Source organism: Vulpes lagopus, chromosome 9 (genome assembly GCF_018345385.1).
Source record: "Vulpes lagopus strain Blue_001 chromosome 9, ASM1834538v1, whole genome shotgun sequence".
Taxonomy (NCBI): domain Eukaryota; kingdom Metazoa; phylum Chordata; class Mammalia; order Carnivora; family Canidae; genus Vulpes; species Vulpes lagopus.
The window spans coordinates 58,897,553-58,909,726 of NC_054832.1; the positions used below are offsets into that span (position 1 = coordinate 58,897,553).

The 12,174-nt window shown below is 40.8% G+C and overlaps 1 pseudogene; it reads right to left on the reverse strand.

The window, feature by feature from the left end:
* Positions 1–1,296: 1,296 nt before the first annotated feature.
* Positions 1,297–2,353, reverse strand: LOC121498947 (annotated as a pseudogene).
* Positions 2,354–12,174: the final 9,821 nt, after the last annotated feature.

Sequence of the window (12,174 nt, forward strand, 5' to 3'; positions counted from 1 at the left end):
CAGTTTGGAAGATGTGTCTTTAGGGCAAAGAAGTGGAGTTCAGAGAAAGCCTTTCCCTGCATTTGCTTTTCTTCGTGTGCCTGCAGCTCAAAACAAATCAATACACTGAAGTCCCACATTGTTGGATGGCATGTCCTGAACTCCTGCAGTGGACATGAAGTTTTATTTGGTGTTGCTTTTGTTTTATTTATTTATTTTTAAAAGATTTATTTATTTATTCATGAGAGACATACAGAGAGAGGCAGAGACATAGGCAGAGGGAGAAGCAGGCTCCCCACAGAGCCAGAAGCAGGACTGGATCCCAGAACCCTGGATCATGACCTGAGCTGAAGGCAGATGCTCAACCTCTGAACCACCCAGGCATCCTAGTGTCACCTTTTTAGAGTAGGCTGTGATGAACATCTTTTTGCTCACACGGGAATATTTCTTTAAGATAAATCCCTAAAAGATGAATTGCCACGTCAAATCAAGTTTTTAACTTTTAATAGATATTAAGTTTCCCTCCAACGAAGTTATAGTGATTTAACAATCCCACAGTATACGAGAATGCTAGTTTCCTACACAATGAGTAAATTGTATTGTTATCTAGAACAAATCTTAGCTATTCTGATTGAAGAAAAATGATATCTAATGGTAGTTTCATTTGCATGCCATTTGAATGAAGTTAAGTAATTTCTAGGCATTTTTTTTTTAAATTTCTAGGCATTTAAAAGTCCTTTGGAATTCTTTTTTTTTTTCACTGTTCAAAATTTATTTGGTATTTTAGTTGGTATGACAGATAGCTGGATGCATTGTCTTTTTACATTATATGGCAATGTACACTATATTCTGACATATATAGTACACAAAATAAGATCCTTTAGAAGAGTTCTGCACAATACATGCCATATTGAATTTATACATTTGGATCCCAGGATGTGACTGAAGAAAAAAAGATGGACTAAGGATATTGGGTATTGGGGTGAAGGAATCAGAAGTTACAGAACACAGTAAATACACATCTGGTTTGAGGAGTAACTGCAGCATATATGACATTGGCAGGGGTGCCTCCGAGATGGTGGAACTGTATTACGTTAACCAGCTTAGGACTACACAAGACAGGTGTCATCCAGCATCAGGATATAGCTGCAGGGTTTTGTGAATCATTCCCATTTGTAACTTTAGGAAACTGATGTTTTTCTTAGGCCATTTTAATATTATGACTTGAGTAACAGGTCAGATAGTAAGGACAACATATACAACCTCCAACTAAAATCTTGTTGTAGTCTAGACAGTGATGTGGTACACTAGAAAATTTTAAAACTCCAACTCCTCTTGGATCCTCCAAAGTGTATCTGCACTCTTCTTCAAACAGGCCTCTTCCTCGGAGTCAGAGTCACCTTCACAACATAGGAGATTCCATTCTGTCCCAAGATGCAAGGAACACTAAGGAAGACATCTTTTATTCCATAGACACCCTTAATCATGGTGGAAATTGGATGCAACCACCTAACATTCTTCATTATACTTTCTGCCAAATCTGCCACAGACAGTCCAATGGCCCAGGAAGTGTAGCCTTTTAGTTTGATCACCTCATAGACACTGTCAAACACCTGTTTGTGAACCTCTTTCCACTGTTCCTTATCTGCATCAGTACCTAAGTCAGGGTGCAGATTCTTCAGAGAGACATCAGCAACATTTGCTCCACTCCATACAGGCACACTGGAGTCTCCATGCTCTCCAAGGACCCACTCATGACAGCTTACTGGGTGAACTCCCAGCCTTTCCCCCATTAGGTAACAGAACCAGGCTGAATCCAGATTGCAACCACTTCCAATAATGCGGTTTTTGGGAAAGCCACTTATCTTCCAAGCCACATAGGTCAAGATATCCACTGGATTGGAAACAACAAGCAACTTGCAGTTTGGGCTGTATTTGACAATATTAGGAATGATGAACTTAAAGATGTTCATGTTACACTGGACCAAATAAAGAGGGACTTCCTCCCTCTTGCTGAAATGCCCCAGCCGTGATAATAACCAGCTTGGAGTTTGCAGTCACATTATAGTCTTTGCCAGAGACAATTTTTGGTGTTCTAGGGAAAAGGCTGCCATGCTGGAGTTCCATCATCTCTCCCTTCAATTTGTCTTCCATGACATCAACAAGAGTGAGTTCATCTGCCAAGTCCTTCATTAAGATACTGATGGCACAAGCCATACCAACAGCACCAACCCCAACAACTGTAATCTTATTCTGGGGGATGGTCTTCCTTAAGAAGGTTCTGAATTAGCTGATCCTTGAGATTTGCCATTTTGGACTTAGAACCAAAAGGAACTGGGAGTGCACGTCTTGGGTGTGGCTCCAACTCAGTCCTTTGGAATTCTTTTGTTGTTGTTTACTGCTTCTTCCAGTTCTGTGCCTATTTTTCTTTTGGGTTGTTTTTTTCTTACTGATTTGGAAGAGTTCTTTATAAATTAAGCAAATTAGCCCTTTTATAGTTATATGTGTTGCAGATATATTTTTCCAGTTCTTAGTTTGTCTTTCAAATCTGTTTATAGTATCTTTTAAAGTTTATGTTGCCAAATTTATCAACCTTTTCTTTCTATAGATTCTAGATTTTGTGATCAGGACTAATGAAGAGGTCTTTATCAATCGACAAATTCAGTGACCACTCCTCAATCCCTATCTAGCATTTGACAGTTCTCCATTCTCTTCTTCCTCCTTCCTGGGTCTTTTCCTAACTCTTTTACTACTTCCAACTTTTCTGGATCCTTCTACTCTTTTCTTTGACTTGGACATTCTCAAGTGTACATCTGTTGGAAATCACCATGAATGACAAAATCTGATCATAGAAATTTAAGCAAAAATGTAGAGATGTTAGAAACCTGTTTAATTATTTCACTTAAATGGGTCATGTAATACGCACAGGACATTGAATTTATTAATCTCAACTTTACCATATTAAGAAACAATAAGACTACTCACATGGGATTACGATGCTTATTGGTTATTTAGTTTATTTATTTATTTAAACCCCACCTGTGTTCAGGAAAGATTTCAGGCAAAGGGAAGATTACATGCAAAGATTCCTTAGTAAAATGAATAAAATAGAAATACCCAAGAATAATGGCATAGTTAATTCTCAATTAACCTAAAATATAATCTTTTTTAGTAATGTAATGTAGGGGAGGAAAAATAATTTTTCCTTTACCCATCTAGGTTTTAGATGGCTATAAGAAGACAGACTAGCAAGATAAAAATAAACAGAAATTTAGTAACATGTGTACTTCCTGACCTCCATTCCTTCGTAAAGAAGAACATTATTTAATCTTAACCAGAGAAAGAGATTTAAGGTTTAACAACCCAGTGTCATCATTTGCATCTCCCTTCTTAATGAGCATTGGCCTAGGTAAGTAAGTATTCTCAACCATCTGGCAACATTTTTATTGTTACCACTAGGGAGTGCTACTGGCATCTAGTGGTTAAGGTCAGGGATGCTACTAAACATTCTAATAATCACAGGACCTCCCCAAAACAAAGAATAACTCATTCAAAAATGTCAATGATTGAGAAACCCTGGTTTAGATAAAAGAAAAATAGGGCTGAATGGATCCTAAATCTAGAACAGAGGTTGATAAACATTTGATAAACAGAAGTGAAAGATGCTTATTTCTGAGTTAAGTACATTCTGATTTGATTATTTTTCCTCAAAATATTAGCAGAAATGCTCCATTCACTTGAGAATTCTAATAAGTTGAAATTTTACTGTACACATCTCCATGACTATAGTCATCTAACCTGGGGCATTAGCCCACTGTGGTATTTATGTCTGTTGTCATGCATACTCTTATCTCCCTTGTGGGGGTAGAAAAATACTTTCCCCTTCACCCTTCTAGGTTCTTAGCTGAAACCCCTCTGTATTAAAAAGATTAAACAGGAAGAAAACCAAACAAAAGTTTAATAACGTGTATCTCTTGTATCTCCATATCATGGAAGATATCCAGGAAAACTGGCTATCTTGCCCCTCCAAATGGCCAACACCATCACCTTATATATAATCTCTAGCTAAAGAAAAAAGAGGATGCTGCGGGGGAAGGTGGGGAATGAGGAGGGCAGCAGTGATGGAAAGTACAAAGTACAGTAAAGGAGGGTATGGTTATTGTGCAGATTTAAGTCTCTGCTTTCTCCATTAATAAGAATTTCTAGAGATTTAGTCATCCCCAAGTTCCTGGTATAGGGACGGAGACACTCTTACAGATGGAGATTTCCCTTTAAATATAAATGTCTTTTACAAAAGAGTAACTTCTATTCCTTTTTCGTATGTCTACTGTTTATTAAAAATAATCAGCCTAAAATAATCCTTTACGTCAAAGAGGCATATTTCTGGGTGGCAAATTCTGTTTCCCTTAACACTCTTTTATAACTAACCATAGTATTATCTCTAAATCACTAAATCTTACTCTTCTGTTTTGATATCTAGAACATTTAAAAACTAAAGAATGTCTGCTTCCTCTTCACTTAACCTGGTGGGTAGAATAATTTTTCAGGGAGGAAAAGTGAAAGCAATAGCTAACTTCCGTTTTGACATCACATCACAAAACATACTCGTTGTCCCCTCCTCCCAGTGTCTGTTAAAATAACCCTAGCCAAATCACACCCACTATTTATTACTAGAACCTCAAAAGTGAAATTTTTGTTTTGTACCCTATCCCTCTTCAATTAGGGTACTATTGTATCTATTTCTTTTCAAGATTTTCTTCTATTTTCAATTCCTGTGTAAGAGGAGAGCTGCTTGATGACCTCTAAGTTTTCTTCTGGGTTTCCAAATGTATCATTCTATATCATTTTTAATATTTAATTATGTCTTGGCTTTCATTCATCTTTTTTAATGTGTGCGTGCACATGTGTTTGAGTAGCGTCATTAGATTTTCTTTCTTCTTTTTCTTTCTTTCTTTCTTTCTTTCTTTCTTTCTTTCTTTCTTTCTTTCTTTCCTTCCTTCCTTCCTTCCTTCCCTCCTTCCTTCTTTCTTTTCTTTTCTTTCTTTCTTTCTTTCTTTCTTTCTTTCTTTCTTTCTTTCTTTCTTTCTTTCTTTCTTTCTTTCGCCTCCATGACCAGTGTGGAACCCAACACAGGGCTTGAACTCACAACCCTGAGATCAAGACTTGAGCTATGATCAAGAGTCAGATGCTTAACTGACTGAGCCCCCCAGGTGCCTCTAGATATGTTTAAACTATACAAAAATGTATGGCTTATGAGCTCCTTGATGGCAAGAACTATGAATCCCAAGGAGTTCATGAAACTAAAATCTCAGGGCCCCTTACAGGCATAGGTCCCCTTCCAATACTCTTGTTCTCCAGGGACTCTGGGAGAAAGCAGCAGCTCCAGCCATGTACTAAGGAATGGAGTGCTGCTCTAGAGGAGGGCTCATGCTCTTTTCTAGATTGGCTGTTCTCAACTTTGTGTTGAAGGGGAACAGGACACCTGACTGCAAAATATGCCACTGTGGCATGTGAATTATTTTTAGTTAAAGGCAATGAAGACCTAGCAGATTCAAGAAAAAAACTTTACCTCTTCCTTAACTACCTAAAATAATTTAGAGAGGAGCCTGGCCCAGAAAGAGAGCTCTCATTGGGGATAGCTTCCCCCCCCATACTATCACTACCACCCTCTTCCCATGTTTCCTCTGCCAAGAACTACACTTCCCAGAATCTTCTTTCCTGCATGACTCTGAGTTTTAATTTGCCAATAAGAGGAATTTGCATGAGATATGGAAGGTGGTGGTGAGAGAGGCCAGCGTTTTTTTGTTTTTGGTTTTTTTTTTTTTGGGCTGGGGGCGGTATTTGAGGAGGGGCGCCGCAGCTTCTCATACCTCTGAGGGAGTACTATGTCATTCACTGCTGCAGACTGGGAGAATTGGTTTCTCAGAGAAACTCAGGAATGATAGCAGTTTGCTGGTGAGATTTGTGAGCTATTTGCTTTGGAGTCCGGTTGCAACCTTCCTGCCCTTTGTTTCCCTAGCTTGTCCCACTGTGTGTGCCCTGATTTCTATATTAATTTTTTTATTTCTATATTAAATTGTTTGACTTCTGTAATACTTTATTGCAGAAGCATTAGTATTAGTATTACTAATACAACTCAGTTTTCTTAACCATAGGCAGAGTGGGACAGTTGGTATCAGTAATAGGGTGCTGCCTTAAGTGCATGTGGCATTGACTTTGGGCCAAGCAGTGAACAGCAAAGGACAAGGCTCCAAGGTGGAATGTTGAGGCCAAGAACTGGTTTTAACAGCGCACAGCTAATGTGCGCTTTCTTTCTTTTCTTTTTTTTTGTCACTTTTAATGCAGTCTCCAAATGGAAACAAAAGCAGACAATGCATATAAAATGCTGTTCTCTAAAATACCATTTCTTATATTTCTTCCCTTTGGGTCTTGTGGGTCCTAGTTCAGCCCCTTATTTCTCATCTAAATTTTTTTGGGGGGCTGTAATATCTTTTATTTTTATTTATTTGTTTTTATTGAGGTATGGTTGACACAGGGTGTTGCATTCATTTCAGGTGTATGGCACAGTGATTCAGCAGCTCTATATGTTATGTTGTGCTCATCACAAGGGCCGCAACCATCTGTCGCCCTACAGTGCTATTACAATGCCACTGTATTCCCAATGCTGTGCCTTTCATCCCGTGGCTTATTTATTTCCCAGCTGGAAGCTTGTACCTCCCACTTCCTTTCACCCATTTTGCCCATCCCTCCCTCATCTCAATTATTAGAAGAGTATTCCTGCTGCCAAAACTCAGTTTCAATTTCTTTTTTTTAAGATTTTATTTATTTATTCATGGCGGGGGGGTGCCGGGCAGAGACACAGACAGAGGGAGAAGCAGGCTCCATGCAGGGAACCCGACGTGGGATTCGATCCCCGGTCTCCAGGATCACACCCCAGGCTGCAGGCGGCGCCAAACCGCTGCGCCACTGGGGCTGCCCTCAGTTCCAATTTCTAAGCCTCAGTTTCCATTCTATGAAGTGGGGGTAGCAGGAGAACTTTCCCAACTATAAGGTTGCTGTGATAATTCTATAAGATTAGTCATGAGAAGTACATAGGATTTAAAAAAAAAGGAGATTTTATTTATTTATTCATGAGAGAGACAGAGAGAGAGAGAGGTGAAGACACAGGCAGAGGGAGAAGCAGGCTCCATGCAGGGAGCCTGATGCAGGACTGATCCCGGGGTCTCCAAGATCACGCCCTGGGCTGAAGGCAGCGCTAAACCGCTGAGCCACTGAGGCTGCCCCCACATAGGATATTCTTTGCCAAATAACAAGTGCTTGGTCCCTTTTCCCCCCGTTCAAGTCCCCGGCCCTCTTTGCTTGAATGTCTCATTTGCTTCACGACAGATCATGTCACTCTGCTCCTTTTTTTTTTTTTTTTAATATTTTATTTATTTATTTGACACAGAGAGATCACAAGCAGAGGGAGCAGCAGTGGGAGAGGGAGAAGCAGGCTCTCTGCCAAGCAGGGAGCCCAATGTGGGGTTCCATCCCAGGACCCCAGGATCATGACCTGAGTGGAAGGCAGACGCTTAACAGACTGAGCCACCCAGGTGCCCTTGTCACTCTCCTCTTGAAGGAATTTCACTCTCTAGTGAAAGCATGACTTTCGAGGTTCTATACCTAGCCCAAGCCACTCTACATCTTCATGCACTCTGCGAGGTATTTGCTATAATCTGGAACAAGCTGGGTGCTTTCATCTTCTTATACGCGGTGTCCTGTATAAGAAATGCCCAAACTGGGCATTTCTTTTCCTCTATTGGCTTCTCAAAAACCCTTTAGCACATATCTTGCTAAAGAAGCTCCCTGAGCTCTCCATATATAATTTCTGCACTGCATCCCCTTCAGCACCACTGCACTTCGCTTGCACTTTGTCCTAGTATTTTTTTTTTTTATTTTGCTTTTTTAAAAAAGACGATAATTTACAGGATGTCTATTTCTTCTATGATTTTCCCACAAGACCTTGTATGGTACAAGGAGCCCGGTTTGGTATGACTCATTTAAGACATCAGCCCTTTCAGGACCCCTGGAGGGCAGAGATGGTTGAGTGTCCACTCTTGGCTCTGGCTCAGGTCATGATCTCAGGCTCAGGTCAGCCTTCTCTCTTCCATTTTCTTTGATTTGGACAAAGATTCAGCACTGCCAGGCTTCTCCCACTTCTGGGTTCCCACCGGGTGTGGAGCCTGCTTAATACTCTGTCTCCTATTCCCTCTGCCCCGCCTCTCCCTCACTCATGTGCAGACATTCGCCACAGAAGGGTGTTCAAGCCCAAGCGTTCATTGTGATGTGGTTGGCATTTGGCTGGGGGCTGAGTAGAGTCTCTAAGGGCTGCAATTCTCAGGACTCATGATACACCAGACTTTCTCTTCCCTTATGATTTTTCTAAAATGCTGTGCAAAAGTAAAAAAGGAAGACCTAAAAACTTGCAATTCTATCAACGAAGAGAAAGAAGACTTCATATGTTTTTTTGTCCTGTATTTCTTGATTTGATAATGATCAGGAAGTCTGTAAATTGCTCTCCCAGCTTCTCCTTTCTCCTATGCTCCTTTTCTTCTCTCCATTTAGCTGGCACATGCTTTGTTGTTTCCCTAAGTTATTTAGCAGAAATCGGAAGATCTATGTCAACCTTGTTCTGGTTGGGAGTGGGATGGGAACCAAGAGCCTAATAATGGATAGAACTTCACGCTATAGACAAAGGTTTAAGAATAGATAAAGTCAGATGGCTCCATGTAACAGCTCATAAATGTTGGGATGCCATTATTTAAAGGTAAGAAATGGAATGGGATCTTCTTATTTGAAGCTCTAGCTACTTTGGGAAATGACTTCTACCATGAGGCATTACAAGGCAATTTCTTGCTAAACCCAGATGCAGGGATCCCTGGGTGGTGCAGCGGTTTGGCGCCTGCCTTTGGCCCAGGGCGCGATCCTGGAGACCCGGGATCGAATCCCACATCGGGCTCCCGGTGCATGGAGCCTGCTTCTCCCTCCGCCTGTGTCTCTGCCTCTCTCTCTCTCTCTGTGACTATCATAAATAAATAAAAAATTAAAAAAAAAATTAAACCCAGATGCGGCAAATTATGTTTTTCTGTGTTACAATTAGCAAAAAATTTGAATTCTTAAAATCGAAAAATTTTATTTCTAATGTCTAATGTCATTTCTTGTTTTTCTTTTTTAAATGACTGGGATTGCAGAATCAGTTTGTTTCTACAAGGAATACATGGTTATGAAATTATAGCTAACTTTAAGGCATTTTAGCACAGATTAATTTATTCACACAAGTTACAGCGATTAGTTTGCTTGGGTTTCTAGGCCTTTACCTTTGCATCATGTCTAGTGTGCCTTTGAGACATTTTTGAGAGTAATTCTCTAAACAGGATTTGTGCTTCAGCATAAAATGTAGATATGTGATTAATAGAAGTTAAAAAATATGTTTTTGCAAATTGCTTGCTCTCCCCCTTTACTAATTTGTCATTTCTGCTAAGTGGATGTGGAGACAATTTAACGAATACAATTTACTGCAGACTTTAGTAAAAAATAAATTTGATTCTGGAGCACCACAAATTGTAGAATCTCGGAAATGAAAAGAACACTGAAAGGTCATCTGGTTTGTCCTTCTTCATTTAGACAGGTTTGCACTTCTCATTATGGCTGGATGAGAATCTATCCTAATTCTGAAGACATCCTGGAAAGAAGACTCACCAGCTTTCTCGTTATCGCTAATGTGAAACATCCATCACCTGTGGAAAATTTGTCTGAAGGACATCTAATTTCCTCATACTGGAGTTTATCCCATTTTCTTTAAATGAGTTGACAACCACATAAAATTTCTGTTAACCAACCATTTCAGAGAGACAAGACTGAAAAAGGTTGTGGTCATAAAGTGCTTAGAACAGGGTCTGGAACTCAATAAGCTCTACAAGTGCCATAATAATAATTATCATGATTCTCATTGTAGAGGGAGACATGGGGTTTCTTTTTCTGGTGATAAAGGAACACCAGATAATTTTGGGGTTAGCAGCTCTGACTGCCTGGTTGTGGTTGAATTGGGTGTGGTATTCTGAACATGCATCCTGGTTTAGGGGAAAGAATGCATGATTAATGGTTGACCTGGGGGAGGGCTGGAGGCATGGAAGGGATGGCCACACTCCTGCCAGTTATCTGTCGTCCCCATGATGAGATGATGGCAGGCTCTTTGGGGGACAGAGATTCCAACTTACTGGTTTTGGGTCTGTTGGACTTAGCACAGTCCCTAACATAGAAAGATGTGATATGAATTGAATAGGGAAGTGTTGATGGTTAGAAACATCACTCAACAAAATATTTGTTATCATATGAGTATTATTCCTGTCTTTAAGTATGGTTTTATAATTTTTATTTTATTTTATTTTTTAAAAGATTTTATTTATTTATTCATGAGAGAGAGAGAGAGAGAGAGGCAGTCAGAGGTGGAGGGAGAAGCAAGCTCCCCTTGGAGCAGGGAGCCTGATGCAGGACTCGATCCCAGGACCCTGGGATCACGACCTTTGCTGCTTAGCCACGCAGACGTCCTTGGTTTTATAATTTTTAAAAATTTGTCCTTGAGCATATTGCTGTTGCTCAGGTCAGCCTTCTCTTTTCCATTTTCTTTGATTTGGACAAAGAGGTAGTTGTGACTCTCCTCTGAAGGTGCTTCAAGTTCATCCAGGCTATTTGTGAGTTCTCAAGGCCAGAATGAAACCCTGTGTCTCATTACAACCTTGAGCATTGTGAGGAGTTCTGATATTTCACGCTCTGTGCTGATGCTTCCTGGCATCACGCTGGCTTTGTATGCATGTAAGGACTGATAAAGTTCAAAGTCATGTGAGGTGTCACAATGTTTCAGCTAATGGAATCAGAGGCTTCCGTGCAAAATTTGCCCTGATCAGAGTTGCTGACCACTTTGCAAATCTAGCTGTAAGTTCATGGTGGGGGACTCTATCATTTTGAGCCCTCAGAAGACTGTCAGAGGAGCCCTCAGGGTGGAGAAATGCAAACCTTGGGGCTGGGGTGAGGACTGTGCTCCCTTTGGGCTCCAGCACTCTCTCTGCTCTTCCACAGACACCTGAGTCACGCTGTTAAACCCATCTGCTTATGTGAGGTTGGAGATAAGAAAAGGTGGAAAGGCAGCAAGGAAATCCTTTTTAGTTCTCTTAGACTAGATGTCACGTTGTTTCCCCCCTTCTACCTCCATTTTTTTTGTGGCCCAAACTGTGCACTGGAGGAATCACATTTCTAGGGCTGAGTGTGGAGGCTGGATAGGGCAGACTGCAGCAGAAAGAAGGGACCCTATCAAAGGTGCAAGAGTTTTGTATTAACCAGGTCAACAGGGGGAGGAGCTGAGTGCTGCTTTTATTCCGTTTCTCTCTGGTTAGGTGGAATTCTGGGAATGTGACTCTTCCTCTACTTCACATTATTTTCTCTCTTAGTCTGTGTCTCTTGAATTTCCAGAAAAGGAGGATTCTGGAAATGTACTGTGGCAGAGAGAATGGAGGAAGTTATGTGGGAGAAGATTTATATTGCCTTTTTGTGGCTAGATTGCCCTTGACCTGGGGGGCTGCTGACCCTCTGACCCTCTGGAATGATCAGAGACATATGGACATTTTGACTGACTGGCTGCTCCTGGGTGGCACAGCTAACCCTGGAGGGTGGGGGGTACAGTAGGCTTTTGGGGATCCCTCTGTCCTCATCAATGGATTTGTATCTTGAGCATTAGCCCAGAGCGAAGGGCTCTTGCAGACTGGTGAGCAGTGAGCACATCACTCCTTGTCTAATTCTTAGAATCCACACTGATTTTCTCTACATCATCAGCCCTAACCTCTTATGTCCATAAAAATGCAGCCTTTATGTGTGTTTCTCCACTTTAAGTGAAATGATGGTCAGACAGGGCCTTCTTGCTTTTAGGAAGATGTGTGGTGTGTCTGAACTAGGGAGGCAGAAGGAGTCCAAGGTCAGCCCATTCTCCTTGTCACTTCTTTCCCCTCCGTCAACAGTGCAGGAGTTGGGCATAGAGAGTCTGGGAACTCTGTAGGCACATCTGTGTTGGGCCACAAATACACTGGCCATACTTTACTCAATATTTATAGTCATCTCATTAATTTAACTCAGGCAAGTGTCCTTGGCATTACGAGCAGAAAAACT